Genomic DNA, 24,953 nt, shown 5'->3' with positions numbered 1-24,953 from the left:
TTAATATGAACCTTAATATAATAACTTGTGCAAGTTAATGTGTTACAATTGTGGCTCGTGTTCTCTAACATAGGTCTCCTTGGTGTAGTGGTAAGACACCGGCCTAGCGTTTTGCGAGCGCTTTGTCCTGGGTTCGTTTCCTGGCCGGGGAGGATTTACTGGGCACAAATTTTTAACTGTAGCCTCTGCTTAACTCAACAGTAAAATGGGTACTTGGTTGTAAAAACGATTCTTCATGGGTTTCGTATTACAGGGACCATAGGATTAAGGACTTGCCCGAAACGCTAAGCTTATTAGTGGCTGTACAAGAATGCAACAACTCCTGTATATATCTCTCAAAAATAAGTGAAATGTGTCAATTAAAACGAACTTATGTCTGTGGTTACTTGGTACTGTTGGGTCATTGGATAAATAGCTTCGGCTTCCAATGACTTTTAATAGTCTAGTAGCCATTTGGTCCGAGTACAGGACTTGGCAAGGAGTTTCATTGCTCCTGTCAGTCTAGATTTGAATATTTCATGGAAGGAGTCCTTTCTTAAGACTTTCTTAAGTTTTTCTTAAAACATATATGTATGTATGTATGTATGTATATATATATATATATGTATATATATATATATATATATATATATATATATATATATATATATTTATATATATATATATATATATATATATATATATATATATATATATATATATATATATATATATATATATATATTAGTATATTTTGGTAGCAGTCTTTCCTGTAGACATATATTATTAAATATGACCGAAAAAGTAAGATTAATAATTCGAACACGAATTTTTTCAATCTTTCGTACATTTCTTTTCACTGTTGGAGGTAAATAAAAAATCAATTCTCCAAAATTCATTTTTATTTCTAGTCTGACGCGACACGAGCGCGTTTCGTAAAACTTATTACATTTTCAAAGACTTTAGTTCACAAATACACAACTGAATAGAACTTACGCATCTCCGATTTTATATCTACATTTGAGTGAGGTGGAAGGGGTGATGTGGCATTAACACAAGACAAAACAAGATGTGGTATTAATAGGGTATTAATTTCATCAACACAAGACAGAACAAGAGTATTAATAGGGTATTAATTTCATCAACACAAGACAGAACACGAAACAATGGATATTGAATAGAAGTGTTTGTAGAAAGCCTATTGGTCCATATTTCTTGATGCTTCTATATTGGAGCGGAGTCTTGAGGTGGGTAGAATATAGTTGTGCAATAATTGGCTGTTGATTGCTGGTGTTGACTTCTTGATGTGTAGTGCCTCGCAAACGTCAAGCCGCCTGCTATCACTGTATCTATCGATGATTTCTGTGTTGTTTACTAGGATTTCTCTGGCGATGGTTTGGTTGTGGGAAGAGATTATATGTTCCTTAATGGAGCCCTGTTGCTTATGCATCGTTAAACGCCTCGAAAGAGATGTTGTTGTCTTGCCTATATACTGGTTTTTTTGGAGCTTACAGTCCCCAAGAGGGCATTTGAAGGCATAGACGACGTTAGTCTCTTTTAAAGCGTTCTGTTTTGTGTCTGGAGAGTTTCTCATGAGTAGGCTGGCCGTTTTTCTGGTTTTATAGTAAATCGTCAGTTGTATCCTCTGATTTTTGTCTGTAGGGATAACGTTTCTATTAACAATATCTTTCAGGACCCTTTCCTCCGTTTTATGAGCTGTGGAAAAGAAGTTCCTGTAAAATAGTCTAATAGGGGGTACAGGTGTTGTGTTAGTTGTCTCTTCAGAGGTTGCATGGCTTTTCACTTTCCTTCTTATGATGTCTTCGACGAAACCATTGGAGAAGCCGTTATTGACTAGGACCTGCCTTACCCTACAGAGTTCTTCGTCGACTTGCTTCCATTCTGAGCTGTGGCTGAGAGCACGGTCGACATATGCGTTAACAACACTCCTCTTGTACCTGTCTGGGCAGTCGCTGTTGGCATTTAGGCACATTCCTATGTTTGTTTCCTTAGTGTAGACTGCAGTGTGGAAACCTCCGCCCTTTTCCATGACTGTTACATCTAGAAAGGGCAGCTTCCCATCCTTTTCCATCTCGTAAGTGAAACGCAGCACGGAACTCTGCTCAAATGCCTCCTTCAGCTCCTGCAGATGTCTGACATCAGGTACCTGTGTAAAAATGTCGTCAACATACCTGCAGTATATGGCCGGTTTCAAGTTCATGTCGACTAAGACTTTTTGCTCGATGGTACCCATGTAGAAGTTCGCAAACAGGACACCTAGGGGAGATTAGGCAAATCGGGCCTTGCATAGTAGGCCAAAAACGACGTTCTGGCTACTAGGTACAACATATATATATATATATATATATGTGTATATATATATATATATATATATATATATATATATATATATATATATATATATATATATATATATATGTATATATATATATATATATATATATATATATATATATATATATATATATATATACATATATATATATATATATATATATATATATATATATATATATATACATATATATATATCTGTGTGAATTGGTTTAAATCCGTATATATGATATTCCGGTAGAAGTTCTCTGTTTTCTACATTCATCCATGTTTCGGTAAGTGTAATAATATCTACTCTTTCTGTGAAAACAAGAGCATTTAAATTGTTTTTTTGCTTCTTCGACTCCTATTGTTTGTGTAATATACCCTAAGTGTGTCATTATTTTGATACCTTCTCTTTCCCTTATTCATTTTGCTAATTTGTTCTCTTCACAAACACATACCTTTATTACCTCCATTCTCCATATCAATACCCATACCACTATCTACTAACAGTTTAAACAAAAACAAACCCTTCCAACCTCAGATTCCAACGAGTTAGCAACAGCAACAAACCCAGCCATAGATAGATGCACCCCATCCCGAGCATTCATGGTATTGCTTCCATAAACGTGTTCCAGTTATCAACCAGGGGGCCTCCACCAGGGGGTGGAGGCCTGGTCGAGGACCTGGCCGCGGGGACACTAAAAAAGCCCCGAAATCATCTCAAGATTACATATTCCAGGCGGCCTCTCCCTCTTACATATACCAGATGGCCTCTCCCTCTTACATATACCAGGTGGCCTCTCCCTCTTACATATTCCAGGCGGCCTCTCCCTCTTACATATACCAGGCGGCCTCTCCCTCTTACATATACCAGGCGGCCTCTTCCTCTTACACATACCAGGCGGCCTCTCCCTCTTACATGTACCAGGTGGCCTCTCCCTCTTACATATACCAGGTGGCCTCTCCCTCTTATATATTCCAGGTGGCCTCTCCCTCTTACATATACCAGGTGGCCTCTCCCTCTTATATATTCCAGGTGGCCTCTCCCTGTTACATATACCAGGTGGCCTCTCCCTCTTATATATTCCAGGTGGCCTCTCCCTCTTACATATACCAGGTGGCCTCTCCCTCTTATATATTCCAGGTGGCCTCTCCCTCTTATATATTCCAGGTGGTCTCTCCCTCTTACATATACCAGGTGTTATGTAATCTGGTCTCGCCCCGAGGCCTCATGTTAATGACTTTGGATCCTTGAAGTTGTCTGGATCTCTGAGTCAGCTTGAAATATTGTGAATAACTTCTTAGAATCAGTCAATATGGTTCAATATGGAGCCACAGGTGGGGGTGGGAGAGCCACAGGTGTGGGCTGAGATGCGAGCCACAGGTGGGGGTTAGGAAGGGAGGGGCGACAGGTGGAGGTGAGAGGGGAAGAGGCCAGGGGTAGGGTGAGGGGGTGCGCGGATGGTTGTGCTGGTCTGGGGGGGGGGGGGGATGAAGCTTGCAGTGGGTCGTCCTCCCCTCACTGAGGCTAGTGTCTCTCTGCCCGCCCTGCCTCACACTGCTGACGCCTCCTGCCCCACACAGTTGACGCCTCTTGCCTCACATTTCTGAAGGCTCCTGCCTCACACTGCTAACAGTTCCTGCCTCACACTTCTGACGGCTCCTACCTCACACTGATGAAGGCTCCTGCCTCACCCTGCTGACGCCTCCTGACTCACACCGGTGACGCCTCCTGACTCATACGTCAACTCTGCTCTCTTTAACACTCAGCTCCTAAGCCTCCTTTAAGGTGAGTCTCTATTTAAATAAAAATGTAAATGTTCGTTTGTTCAAAATCGCTAATCGAAAGTTCTTCACCGATTGCTTCGAAATTTTCACATGTTCCATTCGCATCTGAGCGTATTTGTATATACATAATATAAAGATGTCACGTCTGTGACGGGAAAAAAAAACTGTTTTTTTTTTAAATTGTATCTTTCATGTGTTTTTCATGTGAGGGAAATCTTCGAAACTTCTTTACCGATTGCTTTGAAACATGACTTACCTGTGACAGGAAAAATAACATGCTTTTTTTGAAACACAGCGCCAACTGTAGCACATAAGAGAATCACACGCTATACTAAACATGCTACAATTGCATTTCAATGTTTCCGATTGCGTTGACAAATTAAATTTTCATAGATTTCGATTTATTTTCATTTTGATTTAATTATTTTGTGTGACATTGTGTTGGAATTGAGCTGTGTTGTTTACCATACCATTTATTTCGTTAGTATAGTTTTTTCATTGTTTTCATTTTGATTTTTTAACTGCTTTTCTTTCATGTCAGTGACGTGTATTACCAAATACACGATTACCAATTACAATTACCAATTACCAGTTACATCAGATCATTTGATGTCCCCAAGTTTTTTATGGGAACATCAGATCATTTGGGAATGCATCCGATGAGTGGGGAATGGTGGGGAGGATGAATGGACGGAAGGGGGGGGGGATGGTGGGGGAGGACGAGGAGACAGGGGAGGGGTAATGGTGGGGAGGACGAGAGAACGTAGGAGTTGGAGATGGTGTGGACGAGGGGATAGGGGAATGGAGAATGGGAACGTCAGACCATTTTGGAATGCATGGGGGTGTGGAATGGTGGGGAGGACGAGGGGACGAGAGTTGGGGAAGGTGGGGACTAGGGGACAGGTCAATTGAGAATGATGGGGAGGACAAGGAGACAGGGGAGTAGGGGAAGGTTGGGTGCACGAGGGGACATGGGAGGGGGGGGAGGGAATATTAGGGAGGATGAGTGGAGAGTGGAGTGGGGAATAGTTAGGAGGATGAGGGGACAGGGGAAAGGGAATAGTGGAGAGAACGAGGGAGTGGGAAATGGTTGGGAGGACGAGGAGACGTGGGAGTAAGGAATGGTTGGGAGGACGGGGGGGGGGGGGGTCGGGCGAGGGGGGGGGGGAATAGTGAGGGAGGACTTTGACACAGGGGAGGGTTGCTGAGGTTCAGCAACGCACATGCGTCGCTAAGCCACAGCAATGCATGGCCGGGTACAGCTAGTAACTAATATAATAACAGTTAACTGAATTTGTTTAACTTACTCACAGTATTGTGGAACCCATGGTGTCCAAAGCAGTATTGTGGAGCCAATGGTATCCCAAGCAGTATTGTGGAGCCCATGGTGTCCCCAGCATCATTGTGGAGCCTATGGTGTCCCCAGCAGTATTGTGGAACCCCATGGTGTCCCCAGAAGTATTGTGGAGCCTATTGTTACCCCAGCAGTATTGTGGATCCCATGGTGTTCCCAGAAGTATTAAGGAGCCCATGGTGTCCCCAGCAGCTTTATGGAGCCCATGATATCCCCCAGCAGTATTGTGGAGCCCCTGGTGTCTCCAGCAGTACTGAGGAGCCCATGGTGTCCCTAGCAGTTATGTTGATCCGATGGTGTCACCAGCAGTGTTGTGGAGCCCATGGTGTCCCTTGCGGAATTGTTGATCCCATGGTGTCCCCAGCAGTATTGTGGAACCCAAAGGTTACCCAGCGGTATTTAAGAGAACTTGGTGTCCCCAGCGGTACTGAGGAGACCATGGTGTCCTCAGCAGTATTGTGGAGCCCCTGGAGTCCCCAGCAGTATTATGAAGCCCATGGAGTTCCCAGTACTATTGTGGAGCCCATGGTATCGACAGCAGTAATGAGGAGCCCAAGTTGTTCCCAGCATTATTAAGGAGCCTCATGGTGTCCCCAGCAGACTTGTGGAGTCCCTGGTGTCCCCAGCATTATTAAGGAGCCTCATGGTGTCCCCAGCAGTATTGAAAAGCCATTAGTGTCCCAAGCAATATAGAGGAGACCATGGTGTCGACAGCAGTACTGTGGAGCCGATAGTGTCCCCAGTAGTATTATGGAGCCCATGGTGTCCCAGCAGTTTTGCGGATCCCGTGGTGTCCCCAAACGTATTTTGAAGCTCATGGTGTCTCCAGCAGGCAGTAATATGGAGCCCCATTGCGTCCCCAGTACTGAGAAGGTCATGGCGACCCCAGCAGTATTGAGGAGCCCCATAATGTCCCCTAAGCAGTATTATGGAATCTAAAGTGTCCATTGCAGTATTTTGGAGTCCATGTTGTCTCTAGCAGTATTGAGGAGCCCATATTGTCGCAAGCAGTATTGAGGAGCCCCAAGGTGTCTACAACATTATTGAGGAGCCCCATGGTGTCTACAACATTATTGAGGAGCCCATGATGTTCTTAGCAGTGTTGTGGAGCCAATGGAGTCCCTAGAATTATTGTGGAGCTCATGGTGTCTCCAGCAGTGTTTTATTGAGCCTATGGTGTTCCCACCAGTATTGTGGAACCCATGTTGTCGCTATTAGTACTATTAGTAAATAGGACGGTACTACGCCTTAATTAAATAAATTTGAATATCTATATGATACAGGTTAGTAGTGTTAGTAAATTGTAATACCTAGTACAAGAATGACATCTTAACGTACTACGTGTTCGTATTTAAGTGATAGAAATTTCCAACACATGGTGTCCTCAGCAGAATTGAGGAACTCATAGTATCCCCAGCCATACTGAGGAGCCCATGGTGTCCCCAGCAGAATTGTGGAGCCCGTGATGTCCCTCAGCAGCATTGTGGAGCCCCATGGTGTCCACAGTAGTATTGAGGAGCCCATTGTGCCTCCAACAGCATTTAGGAGCCCATGATGTCCCCAGCGATATTGAGGAGCTCATGGTGTCCCCCATCAGTATTGCGGAACCAATGGTATCCTCAGCAGTATTGTGGAGCCCAGGGTGTCCCTACCTGATTTGTGGAGCTCACGGGGTCCACATCAGTATTTAGAAGGCCATGGTGTCCCCAGTAGTACTGTGAAGCCCATGGTGTCCCCCAACATTATTTAAGAACCCATGGTGTCCCCGGCAGTATTGAGGAGCTCATGATGTCCCCAGCAGAATTGAGGAACCCATGGTGTCCTCAGCAGTATTGAGGAGCCCGTGGTGTCCACAGAATTACTGAAGAGCCCATTACGTTTCCACCAGTATTGTGGAGCCCATGGTGTCCTCTGCAGAACTGTGGAGCCCATGGTGTCCTCAGCTGCATTGCAGAACTCATTGTGTCCCAGCATTATTGTTGTGCCCATGGTGTCCCCAGGATTATTGCGAAACCCATGACGTCCCCTGCACAACTGAGGAGCCCATGGTGTCCCCAGCAGTATTATGGAGCCCATGATGTCCTCAGCGGAATTGTCGAACCAATGGTGTTCTCATCGGTGTTGGGGAGCCCCTGCCGTTCCGATCAGTATTGTGCAGCCCATGGTGTCCCCAGCAATATTGCGGAGGACATGCTATTCACAGCAGTATTTTGGAGCCCAATGAGTCCCCCAGCAGTATTGCAGAGCCCATGATGTCCTCAACAGTGTTGTGGAGCCCAGTAGTAGGGAAGGCGGCTCAGCGACGATTGAGAATTTGGGGGGCTATTCCTTTTTAGCACTTTGGGTTTCCTGATAAATTTTCCTGTCGTATCTAGGTCTTTGGCTTTCCTGATAAATTTTGTCTATCCCTCATTAGCGCTTCAGGTTTCCTGATATATATTTGCCATTCCTCGCTGGCACTTCGGGTTTCCTGATACATTTTCCCAGTTTCCGGTTTGGAGTTAAAGGTTTCTTATGGGGAAAATAATTTCAGAGTTCATAGAAGTTTTTATAGAAAATTCAGGGGGGAAAGTCCGTTCCTATCTTACTGACAATAAACTCTACAGTCATAAGCGTTTTTATTTTTTTAGAAAATCACTTATTTGGAGTTAAAGAATTCTTATGGGGAAAATTTTGACCAAAAATCACTCATTCGTTCTTTAAGATTCTAATGGGAGAAATTCAAAGTTTTAAGAGTTCAGTTTAGGAAAATATTTCAGAGTTCATATGATCATAGAAGTTTATTTGAGAGTGTAAGACCGAAATTATTCAAAAGGTCATTTCATAGAATATGTTTTATAGGTTTTGTTAAGGAAAATAAGCATCTTATCAGTAAGTTTTAGATTTATATCCATTTACAGCTATTTCACCTGTAAAAAGACCGAAAATTATTCAGAGACCATTTGAAGACCGATTTTCTTCAGAGTCCAGTTAAAGACCAAAAATATAACAGAGATCATTGTAAAAAACAAAATATGACAGAGACCATTTTCAGACAAAAAAAATAGTCAGTGACCATATAAGACCGAAATTCGTCAGAGTCCGCTTTGAAACCGAAAATTAATCGGAGTCCAGTTGTCGACTGAAATATAGCAGAGAGGATTTTCAGACCAAAATTGAACAGAGTCAAGTTTGAGCACAAAAATATTCAGAGTCCATTTCAGACCAATTTTCATCAGTCCAGTTTGAGCCTGAAAATAGTCCGAGTCCAGTAAAAGACCGAAATTAATCAGATTCCGTTTTAAGACCCAAATTTATCAGGGCAGCATTTACAAGTATACTTTCGCTACTATTAGCCTTTTAAGCCCAATTTTAAACAGTCATATTTCAGACATAGTGCAATTATCGAACTTTAGCTCATGTCCCAGCCTTAATCCTTTGTTGTAGATTCAATCCTAACAGTCCAATTCCCCTGAAATGTAACATAACTGTATTTCAGACATAGTAAAAATACAATAATTTAGTTAACGAGTTCCAGCTGCTGTTCTCCACTTTAGTTCTCTCTCGTATCTTCTTTAGTAACAGACCAATTTTCCTGAAATTTAAAATTTTTGTATATCAAACATAGTAAAATAGATACAAGCAATTACCGAGCGCCAGCTCTTGTCCCTCATCTTAGTTCATTTGTATAACTTCTTTAGTAACAAACCAATGTCCCTGAAATTTAAAAGCGCTATATTTCAGACATAGTAAAGTAAAATAGATCCAAACAATTACTGAGCTCCAGCTCCTGTCCCCCCACCTAAGTTGCCTGTCACAATTTCAATATTTTCCAATCATTTTCCTTAAAATTTAAAAACATAGCTATTTCAGATGTAGTAAATAAGGCCAAAGCAGTTACCGAATTCTAGTTGTTGTCCCCTGCCTTAGTTTGCTCCTGAAATTTCACTACAATCAGTCCAATTTCCTTGAGATTTAAAAATCCACTACATTTCAGACCACTGTAAAATAAATCACCAGGCAAGTTGCTGAACTCCCATCCTCCGCTCTAATTCAATGTTCATCAAAATTATTTCAGATCAAGACTCTCTGCAGTCTCTCATGCTATGTCAAAAGTAATTATATCCTCTCCTTAAACGCCATTTGTTACTCAGCTATGTTATTCTTATGGTAATGAAAATCACACAGACATATCGCATATTACCTTCAATACATTTGTTTACTCAGCTATGTAATAGTCACATGGTCAAATCACACCATACCCTTTCCCTCCCTTCCCTTCCCCCATCCCTTATCTTCCCCCCCCCCTCCTCTTCCCTTGCCTTGCCCCACTCCCTTTTGCCCTTATCTCCCCATCCCCTATACCTCCCCCCCCCTTATCTTCTCCCTTACCATCCCCAACTCTCCCTTCATCTCGCCCGCGCCTCATACTCCCGTATCATCTCGTTCATTCTCCAACTTATCCAAAAATTCAATAATCTTACTGTATTTGTATGTTCTCTCCATGTTCTTAAAAAAAACACCCAAATGCCCATTCCATATTTTTCACCTGTTTCTCAATGTTCTACATGTTCTTTGTATTTGTATTCACCATGTACTTAGCATATTTTTCACAAGCTCATTGTTTATTCTTCATATTCTCTGTTCTTTTTCATATTTCATGTTCTCTGCAAGCTTACATTTCCCGCATGTTCACTGTGTTCATCAGCTTTTTCTTACATGTTTTCTGCATTTTTTGTCATATTCACCATTTTCTTAGCATATTCTTCACTGTGTTCATCGCATTCTCTTACATGTTCTCACTGTTCTTTATCATGTTTTCTGTACAAATTGTTATACTTGTTATTCATGTCTTCTGCGCATTCAAATCCTATTTTTCACCCGTTTCTCCATGTTTTCCATTTTCTCATAATGTTATTAGTGTGTTCAGTTCATATTTTTCACTTCTCTTCCATGTTCACTGTATTCTTTGTCATGTTTTAATGCTGATCGCATATTCTTTACTGTGTTCTTCTCATTCTCATTCTTCATATTCTCTGTTCTTTGTCATGTTTTCATGTTCTCTGCAAGTTCATATTCCCACATGTCCACATTGTTCTTCGCACTCTCTTACATGTTCTTTGTGTTATTTGTCATGTTCCCCGCATGTTCACTGTGTTCATTCCCTTATATATTCTGCACTTTTCATGTTCTTTGTTTCTTATAAATCAATTGTTTCTTCTGTTCATTTTGTCTAATATTATCAACACCATTACAGTTCCCCCAACAAATTTAGTCACTCACCCAGTTTTATTTCCAAAACTAGGTCAATGTTTATCAACTTAATCAACTTTAACAACACTATCAACTGCTTATCAACTTAATATTTCTTATCGACACTGTTCATAACTAACTTTATCCTTCGTCAATCAACTGAAAATAGTCAAAGGAAACCTTCCAGCACTAATCATAACTAACTTTATCAATCGGCATTCAGCTGAAAATAGTCAAGCTTAACTTCTTTCAACACTTTCTTAATTAATATTGTTCGTCCCCTCAACTAAAAATGGTCAAATGTAACTTCGTTCAACATTTTTGTAACTAACAGTATACATAATGGAGTAAGAAAATAGTCAAAGACACTCTTTGAGACATCAAGGACACATTCAGAGACACCAAAATGACTCTGAAAGACGTCAAAGACACACTCAAACACATCAAAGACACACTCAGACACGTCAAAACACTACTCATGTCCTCAAAATTTCACCTCAAAATCATCAAAAGTTATTTTTAGAGCCATCAAAAGTTATTCTTGGTCATCAGAGTTAATCTCTAAGTTATCTTCGTTCATCAGAGAAGATGAAGTTATTTATCTTCAAAGATATTCTCTAAGACATCAAAAGTTATTGTCAGAGACATCAAAAGTTAATCTCAGTCATCAAAGTTATTCTCTAAACCATCTTATCTATATCTATAAATTATCTTAATATATCTAAATATATCTTATCTATAAATCATAAACATAAAAGCAATTCTCTAACTAACCTAACTTAACTAATCTAACCTAACTGAACGTAACACAAAGAACCTATCGTAACTAACATGACCTAACCTAAATTAACTAACCTAACACAACCTAACTGACATAACCTAACTGACATAACCAAACCTAACCTTACCTTACTAACTTAATCTTACCTTACTAACTTAACCTTACCTTACTAACCTAACTTACATAATGTAGTCTACCTAACCAAATGTAACATAACTTACCTAACCCAACTTAATATTCATAACATAACCTAACCTAACCTAACCTAACCTAACCTAACCTAACCTAACTTACTTAGACAAACCTTACTAAACCTAACTAAACATACCTTACCTAACCTAACCAAACCTTAATAATTTAATGTAATTAACCTATCCTAGCCTAACTTAATGTAACTTACCTAACCTAACTTAACTTACATAACCTAACCAAACTTAACTAAGCTATCCTAACCTAATCTTACTTATCTAGCTAATCTAACTTAGGTTAGATTAGTGTCTCAGGGTAACCCTACATGAGTGTCTCAGGGTATCCCTACACGAGTGTCTCAGGGTAACCCTACACAAGTGTCTCAGGGTAACCCTACACAAATGTCTCAGGGTAACCCTACACGAGTGTCTCAGGGTAACCCTACACGAGTGTCTCAGGGTAACCCTACACGAGTGTCTCAGGGTACCCATACACGATTGTCTCAGGGAAACCCTTCACAAGTGTCTCAGGGTAGCCCTTCACGAGTGTCTCAGGTTAACCCTACACGAGTGTCTCAGGGTAACCCTGCACGAGTGTCTCAGGGTAACCCTACACGAGTGTCTCAGAGTAACCCTTCACGAGTGTCTCAGATTAACCCTTCACGAGTGTCTCAGGGTAACCCGACACAAGTGTCTCAGGGTAACCCTACACGAGTGTCTCAGGGTAACCCTACACAAGTATCTCAGGGTAACCCTACACGAGTGTCTCAGGGTAACCATACACGAGTGTCTCAGGGTAACCCTATATGAGTGTCTCAGGGGAACCCTACAGAAGTGTCTCAGGATAACCCTACACAAGCGTCTCAGGGTAACCCTACACAAGTGTCTCAAGGTAACCCTACACAAGTATCTCAGGGTAACCCTACACGAGTGTCTCAGAGTAATCTTACACGAGTGTCTCAGGGTAATCTTACACGAGTGTCTCAGGGTAACCCTACACAAGTATCTCAGGGTAACCCTACACGAGTGTCTTAGGGTAACCCTACACGATTGTCTCAGGGTAACCCTACACGAGTGTTTCAGGGTAACCCTACACAAGTGTCTCAGGGTAGCGCTATATGAGAGTCTCAGGGTAACCCTTCACGAATGTCTCAAGGTAACCCTACACGAGTGTCTTAGGGTAACCCAACACGAGTGTCTCAGAGTAATCTTACACAAGTTTCTCAGGGTAACCCTATATGAGTGTCTCAGGGTAACCCTACACAAGTTTCTCAGGGTAACCCTATATGAGTGTCTCAGGGTAACCCTACACAAGTGTCTCAGGGTAACGGTACACGAGTGTGTCAGGGTAACCCTATATGAGTGTCCCAGGATAACCCTACACAAGTGTCTCAGGGTAACCCTACAAGAGTGTCTCAAGGTAACCCTTCACGAGTGTCTCAGGGAAACCCTTCACAAGTGTCTCAGGGTAACCCTACACGAGTGTCTCAGGGTAACCTTTCGCAAGTGTCTCAGGGTAACCTTACGCAAGTGTCTCAGGGCAACCCTACACGAGGGTCTCGAGGTAATCCTTCACGAGTGTCTCAGGGTAACCCTACACAAGTGTATCAGGGTAACCCTACAGGAGTGTCTCAGGGTAACATTACACGATTGTCTCAGGGTAACCCTACACAATTGTGTCAGGGTAACTCTATATGAGTGTCTCAGGGAAACCCTACACGAGTGTCTCACGGTAACCCTACACAAGTGTCTCAAGGTAACCCTACACGAGTGTCTCAAGGTAACCCTACACGAGTGTCTCAGGGTAACCCTACACGGGTGTCTCGGGGTAACCCTACACGAGTGTCTCAGGGTAACCCTACACAAGTGTCTCAGGGTAACCCTACACGAGTTTCTCAAGGTAACCCCACAAAAGTGTCTCAGGGTAACCCTACACAAGTGTCTCAGGGTAACCCTACACAAGTGTCTCAGGGTAACCCTACACAAGTGTCTCAGGGTAACCCTACTCAAGTGTCTCAGGGTAACCCTATATAAGTGTTTCAGGGTATCCCTACACAAATATCTCAGGGTAACCCTACACGAGTGTCTAAGGGTAACCCTACTCGGGTGTCTCTGGGTATCCCTACAAAAGTGTCTCAGGGTAACCCTACACAAGTGTCTCAGGGTAACCCTATATGAGTGTCTCAAGTTAACCCTACACAAGTGTCTCAGCGTAACCCTAAACAAGTGTTTCAGGGTAACCCAACTCGAGTGTCTCTGGGTAACCCTACAAAGGTGTCTCAGGGTAACCCTACACAAGTGTCTCAGGGTAACCCTACACAAGTGTCTCAGGGTAACCCTATATGAGTGTCTCAGGGAAAACCTTCACGAGTGTCTCAGAGTAACCCTACACAAGTGTCTCAGGATAACCCTACACGAGTGTCTCAGGGTAACCATCTGTGAGCGTCTCAGGAAACCCTACACAAGTGTCTCAGGGTAACCCTACACAAGTGTTTCAGGGTAACGCTATATGAGTGTCTCAGTGTAACCCTACACGAGTGTCTCAGAGTAACCCTACACGAGTGTCTCAGGGTAACCCTACACGAGTGTCTCAGGGTAACCCTTCATGAATGTCTCAAGGTAACCCAACACAAGTGTCTCAGGGTAACCCTTCACAAGTGTCTCAAGGTAACCCTACACAAGTGTCTCAGTGCAACCCTACACGAGTGTCTCAGGGTAACCCTACACAAGTGTCTCAGGGTATCCCTATATGAGTGTCTCAAGGTAACCCTACACGAGTATCTCGGAGTAACCCTACACGAGTTTCTCAGGGTAACCCTACACGGGTTTCTCTGGGTAACCCTATATGAGTGTCTCAGGGTAACCCTACACAAGTTTCTCAGGGTAACCCTATATGAGTGTCTCAGGGTAACCCTACACAAGTGTCTCAGGGTAACCCTATATGAGTGTCTCAGGGTAACCCTACAGAAGTTTCTCAGGGTAACGGTACACGAGTGTGTCAGGGTAACCCTATATGAGTGTCCCAGGATAACCCTACACAAGTGTCTCAGGGTAACCCTACAAGAGTGTCTCAAGGTAACCCTTCACGAGTGTCTCAGGGTAACCCTTCACAAGTGTCTCAGGGTAACCCTAAACGAGTGTCTCAGGGTAACCTTACGCAAGTGTCTCAGGGTAACCTTACGCAAGTGTCTCAGGGTAACCTTACGCAAGTGTCTCAGGGTAACCTTACACGAGTATCTAAGGGTAACCCTACACGAGTGTCTCAGGGTAACCCTACACAAGTGTCTCAGGGTAACCTTACGCAAGTGTCTCGGGGTAACCTTACGCAAGTGTCTCAGGGTAACCTTACGCAAGTGTCTCAGGGTAACCCTACACAAGTGTCTCAGGGTAAGCCTACACGAGTGTCTCAAGGTAACCTTACACAAGTGTCTCAGGGTAACCCTACACAAGTGTCTCAGGGTAACCCTCTGTGAGTGTCTCAGGAAACCCTACACAAGTGTCTCAGGGTAACCCTACACAAGTGTCTCAGGGTAACGCTATATGAGTGTCTCTGGGTAACCCTATATGAGTGTCTCAAGGTAATCCTACACGAGTATCTCGGAGTAACCCTACACGAGTTTCTCAGGGTAACCTTACACAAGTGTCTCAGGGTAACCCTATATGAGTGTCTCAGGGTAACCCTACACAAGTGTCTCAGGGTAACCCTACACAAGTGTCTCAAGGTAACCCTACACAAGTGTCTCAGGGTAACCCTACACGAGTGTCTCAGGGTAACCCTACACGAGTGTCACAGTCACCCGTAAACTTTTGTGAAAACCATTACGGAGACGTACTGACCCCTGTCAGCACGATGGGTGACCTACATGACGATCTGGCTATGAATGACCGGTCGCCAGACTGTCCTAATTGTGGCAGATCCTTTCGTGACTATAGAGCTATGCGCGTTCACGTATGTCGCATGCACAAGGTTCAATACCACCAAGAACTTGAAGAGGCCGCGAGTAGAGCGGGTAGGCCCAAGGCAAGGTGGACCGATGAGGAGAAACGCCTCCTGGCAATGGAAGAGGTAAGGCTGGAGGGTAGACCCCAGTCCGGCCGGGAAGGTATGAACCAGCGGCTGCAACAGCGCTTTCCTTCACGAACTCCTGAGTCCATTAAGAGCCAAAGGAAGAGGGTCGAGTACAGAGAGTTGGTGGCGGAATACAGAAACCGAGCGGAGGGCGAGGGCTCAAAGTCATCACTGTCTAACTCAGACAGGGAGGACGAACAGCCTAGCCCGTTGAGGAACCGTGGACGGAGAGGCAACGTTAGGGCGGCGGTGGGCGCCCCCGATGGAGCCGATCCCGACATGCCCCCCCCCTGACGGGACCCCCCAGGAAGCTGCTTGGAAGGAAACTATGGTCGAATTCCTTGCAGCTATTGCACCCAGGGGCCAGGGAACCGGATGGGGGGAGGAACTCCTTGACGAGGCAATCACTGACCTGGTCAGTGGTAACGGCGATAACGTGGATAGGATCCTCGAGCGCCATGCTCGGGTGGTTACTACAGCCAAAAGATCTGGTGACCACGCGCTGCGCCCCCGCCCTGCGCGTCGGCAGAGACCCCCCCCCCCCCAATAAACCATGCCGATCCAACCCAACCTCCGATTGGACGTAAGAGGGAACGAAGGGCGCAGTATGTTCTGTGCCAGAGACTGTACGAGAAGGATCGTTCAAAAGGTGTTGCGCGCGTCCTTTCCAGAGACTGGAAGGTTACCCCCACGGAGGAGGAACCAGCCCGTCTCTTTCCATTCTGGGAAGTACTATTCTCTAGACCAAAATCGCCGGACCGCCGCCCAATTCGCGACCGTGATCCGGTTAATCAGCAACTAGGGAACCCAATAACACCAGAGGAAATCCTTGTTGCTCTCAAGGCAAGTAGCAGTGCTGCTCCTGGCCCAGACGGTATCACTATACGTTTACTTAAAGCTATACCAATCAGAGTGTTTGCAAAACTGTTCAATCTGTGGTTGGTAAACGAATCCCTGCCACATCCGTTTCGCAAGAACAAAACGGTGCTTATACCTAAGAAACCTAACCCAGACTCTCCTTCCCACTATCGCCCCATAACGATGTCATCAACGATAGTAAGGCTGTTCCATAAGATTCTGAGCAGCAGACTCTCTGAGGCAGTCAGGATCGACAGGCGGCAGAAGGCGTTCATCCCCGTTGACGGATGCCCTGAAAACCTGGTGATCCTGGATGCCCTCCTTGCTGAGGCTCGTGCGCTTAAACACAACACGCACCTGGCGTTTCTGGATATGGAGAAGGCTTTCGATAGCGTCTCCCATCCGGCCATCCACCGGGCCATGAAACGTAAAGGCATTCCGAAGCCTTTAAGGACATATATAATGTCGGGCTACGACAGGTCCTCAACCATAATAACCAGCCAAGGTGAGAAGTCGAAGGACATCCTGATCACTAGGGGGGGGGAAACAGGGTGACCCCCTGTCTCCATTTCTCTTCAACCTAATGATTGATGAGGCAATTACTAGGGCTAAAGACTTGGGGCTAGGGGTTGGACTGGGCGGCGAAAAGGTATCAGCGCTGGCGTTCGCCGACGACCTGGTTGTGGCAGCAGAAACGGCTGCCGGACTACAGACACTCATAACCAGCATTTGCCGCACGCTGCGCGGCTCTGGTCTCAAAGTAAACGCTGCAAAATGCCGGACGCTGAGCATAGCGATTGATGCGCATCGAAAGACATGGCATGTCCCCACCAGGAAGGCATATTACATCGGAGACGATGCGATCAGTACTATGAGTGTGGCGGACGAGTACAAGTACTTAGGGATACTGATCGGGGCCAGGGGCAGACGCTTATCCTATGGTTCCCTGTTTGAGGACGGCCTGACCAATATCACCAAGGCGCCGCTCAAACCCCAACAGAGGTTATACCTACTAAAGCACCACCTAATCCCCAAGATGAACCACCGCCTTGTCCTCGGACACGTGGCTAAAACGGAGTTGGCGAGGTTGGACCGGCGGCTGCGACACGCCACTCGTGGCTGGCTGCGGCTGCCCCATGACACCCCTAACGCCTTTATCCACGCCGACGTCAAGGACGGGGGACTAGGGATACCCGACTTTGCCACATCGATCCGGCTACAAAAGAACAAGCGGCTCGGGGCGCTGACTGGATCAGCGGACCCAGTGGTGGTGGCAGCGGCTCTCCTACCCGCATTCCAAGCGAGAATGCGCCGGTGGGTAGACCCGACCACGGCCGCTGGAACGCCATCCAGCAAGACGACCGAGTGCGCTAGAAGATGGAAGGCAAAACTGTACAGCATGGTCGACGGCGCCGGCCTCACTTCTGCTTATGAGGTCCCATCCTGTCACAATTGGGTCGCGTCCGGCACCCGTTTGCTAAGCGGAGGAGATTTCGCCCACGCCATCCAAATTAGGGCAAACGCTGTAGCCACGCCATCTAGGGCGGCTAGGGGTAGACCCGAGGCTTCTGGTCTCTGTGACGCTTGTCAGAAACCAGGAACCCTGGGCCACATATCCCAGGCCTGCCATAAGACACATGGGGCTCGGGTGAAACGTCACGACGACATCACCCGGTTCGTAGCTGGCCGATTGCGGCAAAGAGGCTTGGAGGTGGAGCGCGAAGTCCGTATACCAGATGGAGGGACCTTCTGCAAGCCAGACATTATAGCTTGCAAAGGTGATGAGGCCTTCATATTAGACACCCAGGTCTCAGCTGATAACTTCCCACTCTCCCATCCACATCAGAGCAAGTGCGACAAATACGGCACCCCCGAGATCCTGCAGAAGGTCCGGGAGTACACCGGTAAGCATACAGTATCCGCCTCCTCAATAACCCTTAATTGGAGGGGTGAATGGTGCAAGGAGAGTGCGCGTGGTCTACAAGGTATGGGTCTCACCAAGAGCGACCTCGAGATTTGCTCCGTGAAGGCCCTGACCTGGACATATTCTATATACAGAATATGGTCCAAGGCCACGTCAAGGGGCAGGCCTCCCTAGCCCCGGGATCACTGTGCACAGGGTGCATAAGGGTAACTATAGTCACGCTCAGGTGAACCGCAGCCAAGTCAGCTGGTAGCCAACTATCTAAGCAGTTTCGTCATCTGGAGTACCACTTCTCCTAATGGCGTCTCACAAGAGGGTGGATGACCTGGCAGAGCCCACGAGTAGGTAAGGCGGCGACCGGAGGGACCCCATGCGCATACATGATGACCCTTCCGCTCCGGGGCCTAGTTAGGAGCATCCACTGTGTCTAGTTTTCCATGTATGCCGACGTCAAATCATCATCCCTGCCGATTGGGCAGCCTGCTGCTTTGGCCTTCAGCGTTTGTTTGTTCTTTTTTAAATGTTATACTGTGCACCCCTACCTATGTGTGCTGTGTCCCATATAGAAAAAACCAACTACAAAAGAATTTTCCATTAATGTTTTTGTTTATTTTCAGGTTATTATTATGTATTATTAGTATCATCTTAACTCTTGTGGGTGTGATGAGATCTGCCATATATGTTTATTTTAGTTTGTGTGTGTTAGGGTATTAGGTATGCTTAGGGGTCCGTCTCGCCATGCCCTGTGGCTGGGGGGGATCGGGCTCCGAAGCTACATAAAAACCCTATACCCCCCCGAAGTGGCAAGGGGAGTTAGGGGACAAAAAAAAAATAACCTACACAAGTGTCTCAAGGTAACCCTACACAAGTGTCTCAGTGCAACTCTACACGAGTGTCTCAGGGTAACCCTACACAAGTGTCTCAGGGTAACCCTATATGAGTGTCTCAACGTAACCCTACACGAGTATCTCGCAGTAACCCTACACGAGTTTCTCAGGGTAACCCTACACGGGTGTCTCTGGGTAACCCTACAAAAGTATCTCAGGGTAACCCTACACAAGTGTCTCAGGGTAACCCTATATGAGTGTCTCGTGGTAACCCTATACAAATGTCTCAGGGTAACCCAACACAAGTGTCTCGGGGTAACCCAATATGAGTGTCTCGGGTTAACCCTACACAAGTGTCTCAGGGAAAACCTACACGAGTGTCTCAAGGTAACCCTACACGAGTGTCTCAGGGTAACCCTACACGAGTGTCCCAGGGAAACCCTACACAAGTGTCTCAGGGTAACCCTATATGAGTGTCTCAGGGTAACCCTACACACGTTTCTCAGGGTAACCCTATATGAGTGTCTCAGGGTAACCCTACACACGTTCCTCAGGGTAACCCTACACGAGTGTCTCAGGGTAACCCTTCACGAGTGTCTCAGAATATCACTACACAAGTGTTTCAGGGAAACCTTATATGAGTGTCTCAGGGTAACCCTTCACGAGTGTCTCAGGGTAACCCTACACAAGTATCTCAGGGTAACCCTACACGAGTGTCTTAGGGTAACCCTACACGATTGTCTCAGAGTAACCCTACACGAGTGTTTCAGGGTAACCCTACACAAGTGTCTCAGGGTAGCGCTATATGAGAGTCGCAGGGTAACCCTTCACGAATGTCTCAAGGTAACCCTACACGAGTGTCTCAGGGTAACCCTTCACGAGTGTCTCAGAATATCACTACACAAGTGTTTCAGGGAAACCTTATATGAGTGTCTCAGGGTAACCCTTCACGAGTGTCGTAGTGTAACCCTACACGATTGTCTCGGAATAACCCTACACGAGTGTCTCAGGGTAACCTTACACGAGTGTCTCAGAGTAATCTTGCACAAGTTTCTCAGGGTAACCCTATATGAGTGTCTCAGGGTAACCCTACACAAGTGTCTCAAGGTAACCCTACACGAGTGTCTCAAGGTAACCCTACACGAGTGTCTCAGGGTAACCCTACACGGGTGTCTCGGGGTAACCCTACACGGATGTCTCAGGGTAACCCTACACGAGTTTCTCAGGGTAACCCTACAAAAGTGTCTCAGGGTAACCCTACACAAGTGTCTCAGGGTAAACCTACACAAGTGTCTCAAGGTAACCCTACACAAGTGTCTCAGTGCAACCCTACACGAGTGTCTCAGGGTAACCCTACTCAAGTGTCTCAGGGTATCCCTATATGAGAGTCTCAAGGTAACCCTACACGAGTATCTCGGAGTAACCCTACACGGGTTTCTCTGGATAACCCTACAAAAGTATCTCAGGGTAACCCTACACAAGTGTCTCAGGGTAACCCTATATGAGTGTCTCGTGGTAACCCTACACAAATGTCTCAGGGTAACCCTACACAAGTGTCTCGGGGTAACCCTACATGAGTGTCTCGGGATAACCCTACACAAGTGTCTCAGGGTAAACCTACACGAGTGTCTCATGGTAACCCTACACGAGTGTCTCAGGGTAACCCTACACGAGTGTCCCTGGGTAACCCTACACAAGTGTCTCAGGGTAACCCTATATGAGTGTCTCAAAGTAACCCTACACAAGTATCTCAGGGTAACCCTACACGAGTGACTTAGGGTAACCCTACACGATTGTCTCAGGGTAACCCTACACGAGTGTTTCAGGGTAACCCTACACAAGTGTCTCACGGTAACCCTACACGAGTGTTTCAGGGTAACCCTACACAAGTGTCTCAGGGTAGCGCTATATGAGAGTCTCAGGGGTAACCCTTCACGAATGTCTCAAGGTCAACCTACACGAGTGTCTCAGGGTAACCCTATATGAGTGTCTCAGAGTAACCCTACACAAGTTTCTCAGGGTAACCCTATATGAGTGTCTCAGGGTAACCCTACACAAGTGTCTCAGGGTAACCCTATATGAGTGTCTCAGGATAACCCTACACAAGTGTCTCAGGGTAACGGTACACGAGTGTGTCAGGGTAACCCTATATGAGTGTCCCAGGATAACCCTACACAAGTGTCTCAGGGTAACCCTACAAGAGTGTCTCAAGGTAACCCTTCACGAGTGTCTCAGGGTAACCCTTCACAAGTGTCTCAGGGTAACCCTACACGAGTGTCTCAGGGTAACCTTACGCAAGTGTCTCAGGATAACCTTACGCAAGTGTCTCAGGGCAACCCTACACGAGGGTCTCGAGGTAATCCTTCACGAGTGTCTCAGGGTAACCCTACACAAGTGTATCAGGGTAACCCTACACGAGTGTCTCAGGGTAACATTACACGATTGTCTCAGGGTAACCCTACACAATTGTGTCAGGGTAACTCTGTATGAGTGTCACAGGGTAACCCTACACGAGTGTCTCACGGTAACCCTACACAAGTGTCTCAAGGTAACCCTACACGAGTGTCTCAAGGTAACCCTACACGAGTGTCTCAGGGTAACCCTACACGGGTGTCTCGGGGTAACCCTACACGAGTGTCTCAGGGTAACCCTACACAAGTGTCTCAGGGTAACCCTACACGAGTTTCTCAGGGTAACCCTACAAAAGTGTCTCAGGGTAACCCTACACAAGTGTCTCAGGGTAACCCTACACAAGTGTCTCAGGGTAACCCTACACAAGTGTCTCAGGGTAACCCTACACAAGTGTCTCAGGGTAACCCTATATAAGTGTTTCAGGGTATCCCTACACAAATATCTCCGGGTAACCCTACAGGAGTGTCTAAGGGTAACCCAACTCGGGTGTCTCTGGGTAACCCTACAAAAGTGTCTCAGGGTAACCCTACACAAGTGTCTCAGGGTAACCCTATATGAGTGTCTCAAGTTAACCCTACACAAGTGTCTCAGCGTAACCCTAAACAAGTGTTTCAGGGTAACCCAACACGGGTGTCTCTGGGTAACCCTACAAAAGTGTCTCAGGGTAACCCTACGCAAGTGTCCCAGGGTAACCCTACACAAGTGTCTCAGGGTAACCCTATATGAGTGTCTCAGGGAAAACCTTCACGAGTGTCTCAGAGTAACCCTACACAAGTGTCTCAGGATAACCCTACACGAGTGTCTCAGGGTAACCCTCTGTGAGTGCCTCAGGAAACCCTACACAAGTGTCTCAGGGTAACCCTACACAAGTGTCTCATGGTAACCCTACACGAGTGTCTCAGGGTAACCCTACACGAGTGTCTCAGGGTAACCCTTCATGAATGTCTCAAGGTAACCCTACACAAGTGTCTCAGGGTAACCCTACACAAGTGTCTCAAGATAACCCTACACAAGTGTCTCAGTGCAACCCTACACGAGTGTCTCAGGGTAACCCTACACAAGTGTCTCAGGGTATCCCTATATGAGTGTCTCAAGGTAACCCTACACGAGTATCTCGGAGTAACCCTACACGAGTTTCTCAGGGTAACCCTACACGGGTTTCTCTGGGTAACCCTACAAAAGTATCTCAGGGTAACCCTAGACAAGTGTCTCAGGGTAACCCTATATGAGTGTCTCGTGGTAACCCTACACAAATGTCTCAGGGTAACCCTACACAAGTGTCTCGGGGTAACCCTATATGAGTGCCTCGGGATAACCCTACACAAGTGTCTCAGGGTAATCCTACACGAGTATCTCAGGGTAACCCTACACGAGTGTCTCAGGGTAACCCTACACAAGTGTCTCAGGGTAACCTTACGCAAGTGTCTCGGGGTAACCTTACGCAAGTGTCTCAGGGTAACCTTACGCAAGTGTCTCAGGGTAACCCTACACAAGTGTCTCAGGGTAAGCCTACACGAGTGTCTCAAGGTAACCTTACACAAGTGTCTCAGGGTAACCCTACACAAGTGTCTCAGGGTAACCCTCTGTGAGTGTCTCAGGAAACCCTACACAAGTGTCTCAGGGTAACCCTACACAAGTGTCTCAGGGTAACGCTATATGAGTGTCTCAGGGTAACCCTATATGAGTGTCTCAAGGTAATCCTACACGAGTATCTCGGAGTAACCCTACACGAGTTTCTCAGGGTAACCTTACACAAGTGTCTCAGGGTAACCCTATATGAGTGTCTCAGGGTAACCCTACACAAGTGTCTCAGGGTAACCCTACACAAGTGTCTCAAGGTAACCCCACACAAGTGTCTCAGGGTAACCCTACTCGAGTGTCTCAGGGTAACCCTACACGAGTGTCACAGTCACCCGTAAACTTTTGTGAAAACCATTACGGAGACGTACTGACCCCTGTCAGCACGATGGGTGACCTACATGACGATCTGGCTATGAATGACCGGTCGCCAGACTGTCCTAATTGTGGCAGATCCTTTCGTGACTATAGAGCTATGCGCGTTCACGTATGTCGCATGCACAAGGTTCAATACCACCAAGAACTTGAAGAGGCCGCGAGTAGAGCGGGTAGGCCCAAGGCAAGGTGGACCGATGAGGAGAAACGCCTCCTGGCAATGGAAGAGGTAAGGCTGGAGGGTAGACCCCAGTCCGGCCGGGAAGGTATGAACCAGCGGCTGCAACAGCGCTTTCCTTCACGAACTCTTGAGTCCATTAAGAGCCAAAGGAAGAGGGTCGAGTACAGAGAGTTGGTGGCGGAATACAGAAACCGAGCGGAGGGCGAGGGCTCAAAGTCATCACTGTCTAACTCAGACAGGGAGGACGAACAGCCTAGCCCGTTGAGGAACCGTGGACGGAGAGGCAACGTTAGGGCGGCGGTGGGCGCCCCCGATGGAGCCGATCCCGACATGCCCCCCCCCCTGACGGGACCCCCCAGGAAGCTGCTTGGAAGGAAACTATGGTCGAATTCCTTGCAGCTATTGCACCCAGGGGCCAGGGAACCGGATGGGGGGAGGAACTCCTTGACGAGGCAATCACTGACCTGGTCAGTGGTAACGGCGATAACGTGGATAGGATCCTCGAGCGCCATGCTCGGGTGGTTACTACAGCCAAAAGATCTGGTGACCACGCGCTGCGCCCCCGCCCTGCGCGTCGGCAGAGACCCCCCCCCCCCAATAAACCATGCCGATCCAACCCAACCTCCGATTGGACGTAAGAGGGAACGAAGGGCGCAGTATGTTCTGTGCCAGAGACTGTACGAGAAGGATCGTTCAAAAGGTGTTGCGCGCGTCCTTTCCGGAGACTGGAAGGTTACCCCCACGGAGGAGGAACCAGCCCGTCTCTTTCCATTCTGGGAAGTACTATTCTCTAGACCAAAATCGCCGGACCGCCGCCCAATTCGCGACCGTGATCCGGTTAATCAGCAACTAGGGAACCCAATAACACCAGAGGAAATCCTTGTTGCTCTCAAGGCAAGTAGCAGTGCTGCTCCTGGCCCAGACGGTATCACTATACGTTTACTTAAAGCTATACCAATCAGAGTGTTTGCAAAACTGTTCAATCTGTGGTTGGTAAACGAATCCCTGCCACATCCGTTTCGCAAGAACAAAACGGTGCTTATACCTAAGAAACCTAACCCAGACTC

This window comes from Procambarus clarkii, chromosome 36 (assembly GCF_040958095.1).
Source record: "Procambarus clarkii isolate CNS0578487 chromosome 36, FALCON_Pclarkii_2.0, whole genome shotgun sequence".
Lineage (NCBI taxonomy): Eukaryota > Metazoa > Arthropoda > Malacostraca > Decapoda > Cambaridae > Procambarus > Procambarus clarkii.
Note: the sequence above shows the minus strand (reverse complement) of the source record.